A 13,523-nucleotide genomic window follows, 5' to 3' on the forward strand; every position below is an offset into this window, starting at 1 on the left:
GTTCCTGCGTTGAGCGTAGGCGTCCCTCGGAGCAACTGTGCGAGCGTTCTCCTGCGAGTGCTTTCGCACTCATTGTCGTCCGATGCCGCTCACCATGCCAGTATTCCTACACTGCCTCTCTCTTTGGATAGGCGCCGATGGCCACTCCCAGTCGGCGCGGTCATTTCGGTCTCAAATTCCTTTCCTGAGTACACGTACGCAGCAGCGCTCAAATTTCGCATGACGAACTATCGTAATCGTCGGATATATCTTTTCACCGATCAAGCTACTACAGCTAGACCATTCTCGCCATTCTTTAGTTAACGATTTCTTATGTATATTCTGTATATTTTTTTTGGTTTTACTGCGAACGCAGTTACAACGGACGTCATTTCATGTTGTGATGCATGGTTCGATGGGAGGTTAATGACAAGTGGTGCAAGGGCACTGCATTATAAACGCCTCAATACGTGCCACGCGCTTATATGCTCGATTGGCGCGTTAACAAATTCATTCATAATTCAACAGCATTCCCAAAAAGAAGCCAAAAAACAAATTAAAGCATGGTTACTTCATCCTCAAAATACTTGACAGGCATTGTGTACGTACGTTTTTTAAGCAGTTCCTATCATTATTTGCACTACTTTCTTGTAAAAAAACTGCGATGTTTTCTATATATGTATTTCTTTACCGTTTCCCAAAGAAATAGCGGGAAATATGATTTTTTCAAATTATATTTTTTCTCACGCTACTAACACAGTAATATATTCATGTTCAGTGTTACTTATTGTGTACTTATTTACATACATCATGTTCAGTGTAAGTGTGTACTTATTTACATACATCACGCTGCATGCCAGGCCAGCTAGCGAGCCGACACAGTTTCTACCATGCCTTTGGTGCATTCCCTTGGCCATGCTGCAATGCTGCTATGCTGGTTGTCTAAGCTGGCGCGGTATGACGGCTTTGAATCTCTCGTTTGAGCCTTTGCCTGGCACATTTTTCAGCAAAGCTGCACCCGAACAAAGCAAATAGTTTTCCAGCACACCGGCAGCTATCCCGGCTGTCCTAGAATCCGCACCCACCGTCTTACCGACGGTTCCCAAGCACTATCCGACTTCTCTCTCCGCGCCCATGTCTTGCCTCACACTGGTGAGCAGGTTTTGACCAAGGGTGTTTGAGTTTGAGCTAGGATGAGTTGATCCCTGCTGGCAATCTCGAGGGGCTTGCTCAACCCAGCGAGATGCACGGGCTATTGGGGCAGTACCGGCGAGCATTTCCTTTATCCCTGGTTTCCTCAGGATGAGAGCTGATCGGCTGTCCCTCCTGTTACTCGTGACGTGACCGGCTGGTGGCAGTCATTTACCGGTGCCCATGACCTTGCATCGGTGACAACGTTCGTGGTTCCTTTCGATAGTGGACCTCGAATACGAAGTGCTGCAAGGTCAGGGCCCAACTCGCCAGCCACCCACTAGTCTCGCGGTGGTGCGTCAGCCACTTCAAGGCCTTATGATCGGTCTCAAGCGTGAACCCTTTCCCCCTTACACACGTCTCGAATTTTCGGAGCACGTAGATGACTGCCAAAAATTTCTTCTGCGTCACTGAGCAGTTGCGCTCTGCCGGTGTCAACACGCGTTTCGCGAATGCTACCGGACGCAGTTGCGTCCCTTCCGCCTGAAGGAGCACTAAATCAATTTCGAAATAGCAGGTGTCTGTCTGGACAACGAAATGAATGTTCAGGTCCAGTAAATTCAGTGAGGCTTGGTTTGGGTACGGGTTGGTTGGTATTCCATTGGAAACTTCACTCAAACACGCACATAGAAGAAGGAACGATCCCGTTAGTTTTCGGTCGGTTTGTCTGTGTACGCCCTCTAAGTGAAGTTTGAAATTTCAGTGAGGTTGTGTCTGCGATGGGGGAGGGGGGGCTTAGCCAGATGGTAGAAGCTTTTCCGTTGCTCCTGATTACCATTCCCAGCCATGTCCTTGTTTAACAGTTCTATCGAGGGGTGTGCATACGTAGGCAATTGCGAATGTACTGCTGGTTGCAACCTACGTTTGCAATAGCTTTCAAAGAGAGTTGCGCTACCGCTAGAAATGTTATCTGGCTCCTAGCACGAGAAAAGGCGAAGAAAGTGTTTGCTCTCCTCACGTCCGTAGCGTGCGCAGTAGCGCGGGAAAGTATGAACTTTATTACCTTCCTTCCCTAAAGCCACAATAGTTTCATAGTAATAATCAGTTATTGCTGGCGATAAAGAGACCGCGATGAAACCACCGTCGCCGCGTCGCGTCAATGCCGTAACAAACAAGGAAAGGAGTGAATAAAGGACAAAAGAAAAATTCAAGGTCATTCCGCTCTGCGAAGGGGGGGGGGGGGCAGCGGAGCTGTAAACATCGGGGTCCGGAAACGTGTAGTAAAGACATGACTCCCTCTTACTTAGTAACGACGGTCACCATGGTTTTACAGTCCCTGTCATATACCCTGATCGACATACTCGCATCTGCAGACAGATTCTTTGATAATGTCACATCGATGCACGTATACCGTTGGGTGGTCGGTTGGGCCGGATCGGGCTGGCATCGCAATCGATATTTTTGCGACACTATTAGCGTTACCTACTCCCTTTCCCGTAGCGACGCATTCACGTTGAAGTCACCGACAACCATCACAGTGTTAGTGTCATCGCAACTAACCCACCGAAGTGAGTAGCCATGAACCTTACGGGGCTGTGAGCTGTTCCATCTTTTTCGTGCTTGCCAGAGTATGAGCCACTGACGATAAGAGTTTTCGACTTGTTTTGTATAGTGTATGGATAATTAGAAAGAAGGTAGGCTGTGTTCGCTTTACTTTGCTGAGTGCTTATAGCCTCTGCCTTATGGGACTATGAGCCACTCCATTTTTTGCTTGCTTAAAGGGGTGTGAGTTCTTGCGGATGTATGAGCCATTGACGATGATAGTTCTTGTGCGCAGACACGAAAATTTCATGCTACCTTAACCATACACAGCTTTGCTGTAAAAAGAAACAGCTGTGCTGAAACCTTTGTGACAGCGTTCTAGCTTAGTTGATGTGATCGCCTTGTAGGGGCTATCAGCTTCCTGGCAACCCGTCTCCACACAGTATTTCATTCCTTTGGCACTGGAAATGCGACAGGTAGACATGCATAGGCTAGGAAAAGCAAGTAAGTAAAAGCGAAGAAACAGCTGAGTCAGAGAATGCTGATCCCTTAGACGACAATTCTTAGAATTTAGAATTCCATAGCATTGTCTGATACTCAAGCGCAACTAATCCAACTGCACCCCTCAGCAGTGTGTCAGTTTGGAGAAATACTTTGAGTACTTGGCTTTATTAGTATTTCTCGTAAATCTTAATAACATCCTACCGCTCATATATAACAGTGTCAACGCGTGGAAAGAAAACAGCTCATGTAACCCTATTTCTGATCATTTGAGAATATTTTTTCAAGCTATGAACAAATAATGGCCAGTTGCGTAACATCTCTTTAGGACTCACGAATGTTTAGCATGTGAGCAATCATATTCTTCCTTCTGCGTCATCACCCATGTTTTGGAATTTGCCAAAACGCATTTTCATTGGAAGTTTGAACCTATCGTGTGAATTCGTTTGATAAAAACTTTGTTGGGCTGCGTATAGAAATTCTTGAGAATGCTGCTATATAAAATGTTGTTTTCTGGAACAGCGCAGTTCCAGAAAACCAGAATTCCAGAATGTAGAATTCCATAGCATTGTCTGATACTCAAGCGCAACTAATCCAACTGCACCACTCAGCAGTGTATCAGTTTGGAGAAATATTTTGAGTACTTGGCTTTATTAGTATTTCTCGTAAATCCTAATAACATCCTACCGCTCATATGTAACAGTGTCAACGCGTGGAAAGGAAACAGCTCATGTAACCCTATTTCTGATCATTTGAGGATATTTTTTTCAAGCTATGAACAAATAATATCCACTTGCGTAACATCTCTTTAGGACTCACGAATGTTTAGTATGTGAGCAATCATATTCTTCCTTCTGCGTCATCACCCATGTTTTGGAATTCGCCAAAACGCATTTTCATTGGAAGTTTGAACCTATTGTGTGAATTCGTTTGATAAAAACTTTGTTGGGCCGCGTATAGAAATTCTTGAGAATGCTGCTATATAAAATGTTGTTTTCTGGAATAGCGCAGTGTTTGCTCTTTTCTTGGTCATCTTCGATGGGATGGTACCAAAAAAAACTTGGTTTGATTAAATAAAACATGCTATAGTTCTAAGTCACTGGTGTTTGAGCAGTCAGCTTCTGTGAGTAAGGAGTACCGATATTTTTATTTAAGAAATAATGGTTCGCAAAGGTTTTGTAGACCCGGAATATATTTAGGTACAAACCCAGCACTATTGCAACGTTGTATGCACTGTGCCAATGTCATCACTGCCTTTGCCCGTCACTACGAAAGCAATTAACGTGCTGCAATTATTTTTCGTGCAAGCGAATTTCGCAAAATGAAAATATAGTTGTGGCATGCAAAAAAATTATAAAATAATTTTACGTGAAGAAAATTAATGTCCATAATGAGCATACCATGCGGGTCTTATTTGATAACCGAAATTTATCTTAAGCCGCGCGTTATTTTCAACACTGTAGGGAAATTAAAAACAGTCATCTGTGGATGCGAGATTGATAACTCAAAGGGGTAGGCATTACGCATGAGTTATCAAAACGCATAATCACCTAATTCACAATCCTTGAAAAAGGAACTTTTTATTTGAATACCATTCTACACATATTGTCGCTCCCCGTGGCCTTCGCCTCTAATTCGTCCCGCCATGATACCGCTGCCTTTTGCCCTTTTACCTCATGGTCCGCTGCCACCCTCACTTGCCATTTGACATACTGCTTCCTTCCTCGTCGAATACTCCACCGAATACGCTCAAGACGTCTTCGCCCGCACTTGTACGGCACAACAGATTGGCAGCTCCCGGCTTAGTGAGTCTCAGGCCGCCCAGATGATCCGGTACAACAGCCGACATCGGGACGTTCTATTTCCTCCTGGATCAGTTGTCCTTCTAGGGACATCATGTCACCGTTTCTGCTTGTCTGAAAAGCTGCTGCCGCGGAACACGAGGTCCTACATCATATTGCGTCAGCTTGGCGATGTAAACTATGAGATCGCTCCATTTGACTCGCCTGTCCCCACGGACCTTCTGCATGTGTCCCGGCTGAAGCGCTACTCTGCTGCAAGTTCACGTCACTCAAAGTTAGTTATAGTTATACACGGCGCCTTTGGTGGCGGTGGTTATGTTACGGCGCAACCAAGAGTGGCGCCAGCATGATGAAGACGATTTGACGTGTAAAGGGGAAATTGGTCTCGACAGCCCTATCGTTTATGCATGGTTGTCTGTCTCGTAAATATTGTATATAGATCTTTGTACCTCGTTCCTGCAACGTAATTATATTACAACCCATGAATTACAGTTGGTAATTTTGCAAGCAGCATTCACTTGGAAGTAATTTTCAGTATGATGTCATTTTTGTGAAGTTCATGCGGAAAGTGCGCGATGAATTACATGGGCATTCCAGTTATTTTGGAGATTCAGAGCACGAAACGGCGGCTTGCACAATATAAGTAGAGAAACAATGAATGTTTACCGGAAGTAAACCCAGAAGCCGTGCGGGCCTTAGAAATAATTGTAGGTCGAGATACCTTGAAAGCTCACCTATTACAACTCATTAATGACGATATGTGCCGTAAAACGTTTGCTTAAAAATATCAGCGGATTTTTCTTAATAATCTAAGTAGCATTTCTGCTTCTCGTACAATTGATGCACGCAGTATTCCAGTCCAAGCACTGCGGTGACGCTTGCTTCAACAGAAAATTGTGACATTTCTCTGTGGTTTACAGACGCAATCACATATACGAATACACACGCGTAGCTTGATGCTGAGTTTGACGTCAATCCGTTCCGCATCCTAGCCCCTTAGCGTGCGTCCCTCGTTTACTATTTGCTGCGAGAGACATAATTTTGGGCCCATAGATAAATTATGTATGTTTTCTTGCTGCCGTAATAAAAAAAAGTTACAAAGTTATGTTCATACTCGCAAACGATATGGCCTACAATATATTGGCTGTTTCACCCGATGAGGAAATCATCGCCGTGATAACAGAGTTTAGCGTTGCGTTTAAACTGCTTGAAAAGCTTTCGCCTATTGATGTATATGACCTGTTGGTGCGACACAATCCTGTTGAGACAAAAAATAAAGAAATTTGTATAAAGAAGAATGTAGTGAGCAAAATATATCAACACATCCTACACTCTGTGAACTATCTGAATACGTTTTCGTAAAGGCGCTGTAGTATTCTTGTTAGCTACATTCGTCCACCCGTGTCTAGCGCATTTTCTTTGTGTACGCGTCTTTTGTGTTTCGCTCGTACAATGGGCCGAAGAGCTTGCGTTTATGAATATTTGTTTGAATGATAATCTTTCTGCTGAATCCTTTTTTTACTGTGCTTGCCCTACCTTTTGTATTTTCTTAGGATGGAAGTTGAATTCTCAAGCACTTTCCCTCAGAAAAGCTCTTCACCATTCGCCACGTGCTTTGGCTATGAGTATACGCAGTAAGGGCTTCCTTTTGGCGTTGCGAACAATAACATAAAACCTCTTTCGCAAACTTGGCTATACTTCTTGAGGCTCACATATACATGGGGGTACTAATTTAGAAAGTTAAGTGTATGTTGTTTTGATTGCGCTAAAATACTTTCTGGCCATGGCGTCGTTGATAGTTGCCTACAGGGCTGAATCGTACAAGCAGCACCCGGTTTAACTGACACACAGCTGCCATTTTTCTCTAACGCGATCATTACTATAATATGGTCGGTTTATTAAGGTATAATAAGCGAGCAATATAAGTTGCTTTACAACTTTATTTTCACTGAGAGCTTCACGCAGAAATAATCTTCTAATATCACTGCTGTGTGAACCACTGACACTATCGCCGTTATTTATATGACCACTGACGGAACGCTTCTCCAAGGCAAAAAGAGGAAGGCCATTCCCGTGTGCTTATTTTCTTTATGTTAATCTGAAGTAGCAACTCGTCCTCCTTCTCTTCATCCCATCCATGTGCACATGAAATGAAGATACCCATGCCTGAAGTGTATTTTATTTCAACCCAAATTTTCTACGTTCTTAAGAATTCCAATATGTGCTTTTCATTTTGAAACACCGAAATTATCACTCATTTTAAAGCCAAAGCTATCCCAAAGACTGTTATCCTTTAGGAACCGTATGTGCCTTTCCATGCAGCTGTTGCTGCATCTGCGAAGGTGCATTCAGGTTCGCAAGTATTTTCTGGCACTGGTGTTTGTAAATGACATGTCCGTGACTTTCCACACTGTGGTAGTACTTTACACATTTTCGGGATGGGCCGATGTTAATGGAAGAGTTCCAGACTCGCAGGTCGGTCCTACTACGGCCTAGAAAAAAAGAAACAACAAATAACGACGAGACAGTAATAATGTATCATAAAAAGTAAATATGTATTGTGTGCATCACTATCAGTGTCACTATTAAAGGTAAAATGAGGCATCCACACAATCGTAACAAGTGCTACAACAGAAAGCCATGCGGGTTCCCAGAAAGAAAAAGCCTCGCAGTTGAAGAAACATTCCTTCCGGTACCGTACTCGAGCCGGGAACCACCGCCTGTCCGGGGCAGCCACTCTACGATCTGAGCTCACCAGGCGGTTTGCTGATTGCAAAGTGTAGCCCAACCTATGAACAACTCAAAGTAAAGGCAAACTCTTGCTTTTGCTTCGATTTAGCAACAGAAGCACCAAGTGGACGAAGCATCTGGCCGCTTACACCACGAAAGCTTCTATGACCATGCAAAGAAAACATCACTTTACGAAAAGACGGTTGTAGAAAAAAAGGCCCATAACAGATTTCGTAGCTCCAGTGTCCACCAAGGCCATCGGGCATACATCGTCAATTAACGGTACAGCTTTGTTTCGCAGCATCGTAACTCGCAGAGGAATCTTTGTAGTACCCTTTCCAGCGACCTAGCTTCCACTGGTCACGCTGGCTAGTTTTCCGGTGGGGATGAGGGCGATAATGAATGTGGCCGCGACAAAGGAGAGTGATGCTGGCATGAAGCTAACGGAGGCAAGCTGCGGTCAGAAACAAGAGAATCACTGCGGTGATTGCGTCGTGAAACAGTGTTGGTGAAGGTTGTCCCAACCCGCCGTGGTTGCTCAATGGCTATGGTGTTGGGCTCCTGAGCACGAGGTCGCGGGATCGAATCCCGGCCACGGCGGCCGCATTTCGATGGGGGCGAAATGCGAAAACACCCGTGTGCTTAGATTTAGGTGCACGTTAAAGAACCCCAGGTGGTCAAAATTTCCGGAGTCCTCCACTACGGCGTGCCTCATAATCAGAAAGTGGTTTTGGCACGTAAAACCCCAAATATTATTATTATAAGGTTGTCCCAAATGATCTTTGAGACCACGGATGGCCGCGGTTTCGACTCTCGGGCCAAGATGGCATTCTCACGTGGTGGTGGCGTTCAAGAACATAGTAGCAATACTGTAAAAAGACAAAACTAACTTTTATTGGGCGAACCTGTGCCCACAAAACAGGCTACACTTATAGCACAACGATAGCGGCGAACATGGTCGGCGATTGTCGAAAATTTGATCAGCGGGTCAAGCGCGTCGGCTTTTATACAGCAGTCGTCGAATGTTCCAGACTAATCTTTGGGAACCGCGTGCCTTCCACAAAGTTCTACACCATTCGCGTCACAAGATGAAATCTGATAACACAAGGTTCGGCGAGCACAGACAGCCGGATGGAAGCATCGATAACTTTCCCGAAACTTCGGATACATGCAGGCGCGTCCCGCGCTGTGCGATAACATTTCTTAGGCGGCGAAACGTGGTCGCCCGATAAAGATAAGTACACGTGTCAATACCGCCCTCTTAAAAAGCATCGACTCGATGCTGCATACAAAGAAAGTATTGAACAAAAACACCCGTAGCAAAGAAAACAACAAAATAAGGAAATTCGTCTGCGTCCGTAAAAGGGTTCCAGACGCACCACGTGGACCACTTCAGATTGTGCGCGGCGCCGCTGTGAATGCCAAAATTCCGTCTGGCATGACCTCATTGCCCAGTGCGCCAATACGCCGAATGACCTTGTAGGGTCCGAAATAGCGGCGCAATAATTTCTCACTCAGTCCTCGTCGGCGTATCGGGGTCCAAACCCGAACACGATCGCCGGGATGGTACTCGACGAAGCGTCGTCGGAGGTTGTAATGCCGGCTGTCGGTCCTCTGTTGGTTCTTGATCCGTAGGCCGGCGAGCTGTCGGGCTTCTTCGGCGCGCTGGAGATAGCTGGCGACGTCAACATTCTCTTCGTCAGTGACGTGGGGCTGCATCTAAGACAAACTGCGCTTAAATTCCCTAGGCACAACGTCGGTGTTCCCTTCCAAATACTCGACGAGGCCTTTTAGCTCCGGGTCTGCTCGTTGCTGTTCAGTGAAGTCTTAGGCGCTTGTTATCCCAAGGAAGGCTCGTCGTCTTGTCGTCTTGCGGCAGGGGATCGATGGGGGCGCATGATAAGCATTCGGCGTCGGAGTGTTTTATTCCGGACTTGTATATTACCGTGACGTAATATTCTTGCAGTCTGAGGCTCCACCGCGCCGGCCGTACTGAAGGTAAGGGTGGGTAAGGGTATAAAGGTAAGGGTAGGGAAAGGTAAGGGTAAGGGTATAAAGGTAAGGGTGGAATTTAGCTGTAGCCCAAATGATGGCGAGGCACTCCTTTTCAGTCGTAGAATAATTGCTTTCGTTTTTCACAGCGACCAGCTAGCATACGATATCACCCGTTCAAGTCCTTCTTTCCTCTGGACAATGACGGCACCGAGGCGTAGGCTACTGGCGTCAGAGTGGATTTCGGTATCGGCGTCCTCTTCGAAGTGTGCAAGTACCGGCGGCGACTGCATGCTTCGTTTGAGTTCTTTAAATGCTTCGGCGTGCGGTGTTACCCACTTCAACTCGACATCACATTTGGTAAGATGTGTTAACGGCTCCGCGATGGGTGAAAAGTCCTTGACAAAGCGCCTATAGTAGGCACACATGCCAAGGAATCTGCGCACTGCCTTCTTGTCGGTTGGTTGCGGGAACTTTGCGATGGCAGCTGTCTTCTGTGGGTCGGGGCGTACTCCTGATTTGCTGATGACGTGGCCTAGGAGCAAAAGCTCATCGTAAGCGAAGCGGCACTTTTCCGGCTTCACAGTGAGCCTTGATGACTTGATGGCCTCTAACACTGTCGCAAGCCACCTAAGGTAATCGTCGAAATTTCCCGCGAAGACAACGACATCATCCAAGTAAACAAGACACGTGTGCCACTTCAATCCTGCTAACACCGTGTCCATGACGCGCTGAAACGTTGCAGGCGCCAAGCACAGTCCGAATGGCTGACCTTGAACTCGTAGAGGCCGTCTGGCGTGATGAAGGCGGTCTTTTCGCGATCTCTCTCCTCGGCTTCTATTTGCCAGTAGCCAAGCTTGAGGTCCATCGACGAGAAGTATTTAGCGTTGCAGAGCAGATCCTATGCGTCATCTATCCGTGGAAGGGGGTACACATCCTTCTTCGTGATCTTGTTCAGTCGACAATAATTGACGCAGAAGCGTAGGGTTCCGTCCTTTTTCTTCTCCAGGACTACAGGAGAGGCCCACGGGCTTTTCCATGGCTGGATGATGTCGTCGCGCCGCATTTCGTCGACTAGTTGCCTGATAGCTTCACGTTCTCGCGTCGAAATTCGGTAAGGGCTCTGGAGGAGTGGTTGAGCGCGCTCTACGGTTATTACGCGATGCTTTGCAACTAGTGTTTGTAGAATCCTCGATGACGTCGAAAAGCAGTCTTTGTATCGTCGGAGAAGGCTTCTGATCTGTTGCTGCTTACGCATAGGAAGACTTGGATTCACGTCAAAGTCTGGTTCGGGGAGTATGCTCATCGGGGTAGACGCGGCAGAATCCGAGAGGACAAGGCATTGCTGGTTTCCACAATTTCCTCAATGTATGCGATTGTCGTGCCCTTGTTGATGTGCTTGAACTCTTGGCTGAAGTTGGTTAGCATAACTTCCACTAGCCCTCCGTGGAGTCGAGCGATCCCTCTTGCGACGCAAATTTCACTGTTGAGTAGTAGATGTTGGTCGCCCTCGGTGACGCCTTCTACGTCAGCGGGTGTTTCGGTGCCGACGGAAATAATAATGCTGGAGCGCGGCGGGATGCTCCCTTGATCTTCGAGCGCACTCAAAGCATGGTGACTACAAGAGGTCTCCGGCGGTATCGCTTGATCTTGCGACAGCGTTGTCAATTTCGACTTCAGGTCGATGACTGCGCCATGTCGATTCAGGAAGTCCATGCCGAGAATGACGTCTCGTGAACACTGTTGGAGGATAACGAAGGTGGCAGGGTAAGTCCGGTCATGAATGGTTATTCTTGCCGTTAAGATTCCAGTCGGCGTGATGAGGTGTCCTGCAGCAGTCCGAATTGGAAGGCCTTCCCATGCAGTCCTAACTTTCCTCAACTGGGCGGCGGTGGGTCCACTCATGACGGAGTAATCGGTTCCTATGTCTACTAAGGTGATGACTGTGTGGCCGTCAAGAAGCACGTCGAGGTCGGTGGTTCTTAGTCTCGCGTTACAGTTGGGTCTTGGCGTCGGATCACGGCTGTGTCGCGCTGACCTGTGGCTGGTATGGGACTTCGTCAGGTCGTCTTTCGTCGTCGTATTCTTTGCTTTCACACTTCGTCGGGGCGACGGCGTGTCGTTTTGTCGTCGAGGTAGTCTATTCGGCGTCTTCGTCGGCGGCGGAGGATCTTCGTCAGTTCGACGAACAGCAACCGCACCTCCATCAGTTGCTGCTTTTGTTTTCCACATATGGGCTGACGGACCGGCCCCCGGCTGGGCCAGTGTATGGTCGGCGCTGAGGCGACAGCAAGCGGCTTGCTGATGGCGAACGGGAAGGCCGTCGAGGGCTCCACTGAGTGGCGGCGAGGTAGTCGGCGATATCGCGAGGTCGCTCGCCAATCCGTGGCCGCGGCGCGTTAACGGCGAAATCTCGCAGTCCCATCTCCCCGTATGGGCATTGGCGGTACACATGGCCGGCTTCTCCGCAGTGGTAGCAGAGCGGGCGGTGGTCGGGTGCGCGCCAAACATCAGTCTCGGTTGGAATGCGGCGTGGGTTGATGGGTTGGCGTGCTGGCGGCGGGGGTGGTGGTGGACGACGGAACTATGTCGTCACTGAGCCCGGCTGTCGGCGCGAAGAGGGAACGTGACGGCGGGCTACAAATGCGTATGTCATCGCTTCCGGCTGAGGCTGCGGCGACTCAGGGGCTACTCCAAGTTGTTGTTGGAGCTCTTCACGCACGGCGTCCGCAATCGAAGTCACTTGAGGCTGTGATAACGAGAACAGTTTCTGTAGCTCCTCCCGCACGACCGCTCGGATCGTCTTTCGCAGGTCGTTGGTGGCCAGTGACTGAACTCCCGCGTAGCTTATCGAGTTCGGGCGGCGGTCGAATTGCCGGTTTCGCATCTCGAGTGTCTTCCCGATGCTGGTGGCCTCGCGAAGAAACTCGTCGACGGTCTTCGGTGGGCTTCGTACCATTCCGGCAAAAAGTTCCTCCTTCGCACCACGCATGAGTGGGCGGATTTTCTTCTCCTCGGGCACTTCAGGGTCGGCGTGGCAAAATAGACGGCTCATTTCTTCCGTAAAGATGGCAACGTTCTCGTTTGTAGCTGCACTCGGGCGTCCAGCATAGCTTTGGCCCTTTCCTTGCGCACGACGCTTGTAAAGGTGCCCAGGAAGCCGCTACGGAAAAGGTCCCACGTTGTCAAGGTCGACTCCCTGTTCTCAAACCAAGTTCTGACGGAGAAGTAGACATGCCGCAGCTTGTCGTCGGCGTCCCAGTTGTTGAATGTCGCAATTCGTTCGTAAGTGTCCAGCCAGGATTACGAGTCTTCAGTCGCTGCTCCATGGAAGGTCGGTGGGTCCCGAGGTTGTTGTAGGGTAACGGGGGACGCTGGGGCAGCCATTGGGGTTGTCTTGACCACGATGTTCTTTGTCGTCTCAGGTAGAAGTCCGTGCTCTGGGGGCAGTCCTTGCAGTCTGCGGCTAGCACGCTGGTCTTGGGCGATGTTGGTTTTGTCTTCGGGCTTCGGGCTTGGTTCGCGGCTTTGCGGGGGCGTTCGGTACATGAACGCACAAGCACCTCCACCAGATGTCACGTGGTGGTGACGTTCATGAACACAGTAGCAATAGTGGGAAAAGGCAAAACTAACTTTTATTGGACGAACCTGTGCCCACAAAAAGAGGCTACACTTATAGCACAACAATAGCAGCGAACACGGTCGGCGATCGTCGAAAATCTGATCAGCGGGTCAAGCGCGTCGGCTTTTATACAGCAGTCCTCGAATGTTCCAGGCTAATCGTTGGGACCCGCGTGCCTTCCGCAAAGTTCTACACCATTCGCGTCACAAGATAAAATCTGATAA

The 13,523-nt window shown here is 48.0% G+C and overlaps 1 long non-coding RNA gene across 1 annotated transcript in view; it reads right to left on the reverse strand.

Annotated features, from left to right (window-relative positions):
• Positions 1-7,118: 7,118 nt before the first annotated feature.
• Positions 7,119-13,523, reverse strand: part of LOC142586883 (uncharacterized) — a 63,302-nt gene continuing 56,897 nt past the window's right edge. The window contains exon 5 of the long non-coding RNA XR_012829278.1: positions 7,119-7,447. This is a non-coding gene — a long non-coding RNA (uncharacterized LOC142586883). The remainder of the gene's footprint in view (positions 7,448-13,523) is intronic.

This window comes from Dermacentor variabilis, chromosome 7, assembly GCF_050947875.1.
Source record: "Dermacentor variabilis isolate Ectoservices chromosome 7, ASM5094787v1, whole genome shotgun sequence".
Classification (NCBI taxonomy): domain Eukaryota; kingdom Metazoa; phylum Arthropoda; class Arachnida; order Ixodida; family Ixodidae; genus Dermacentor; species Dermacentor variabilis.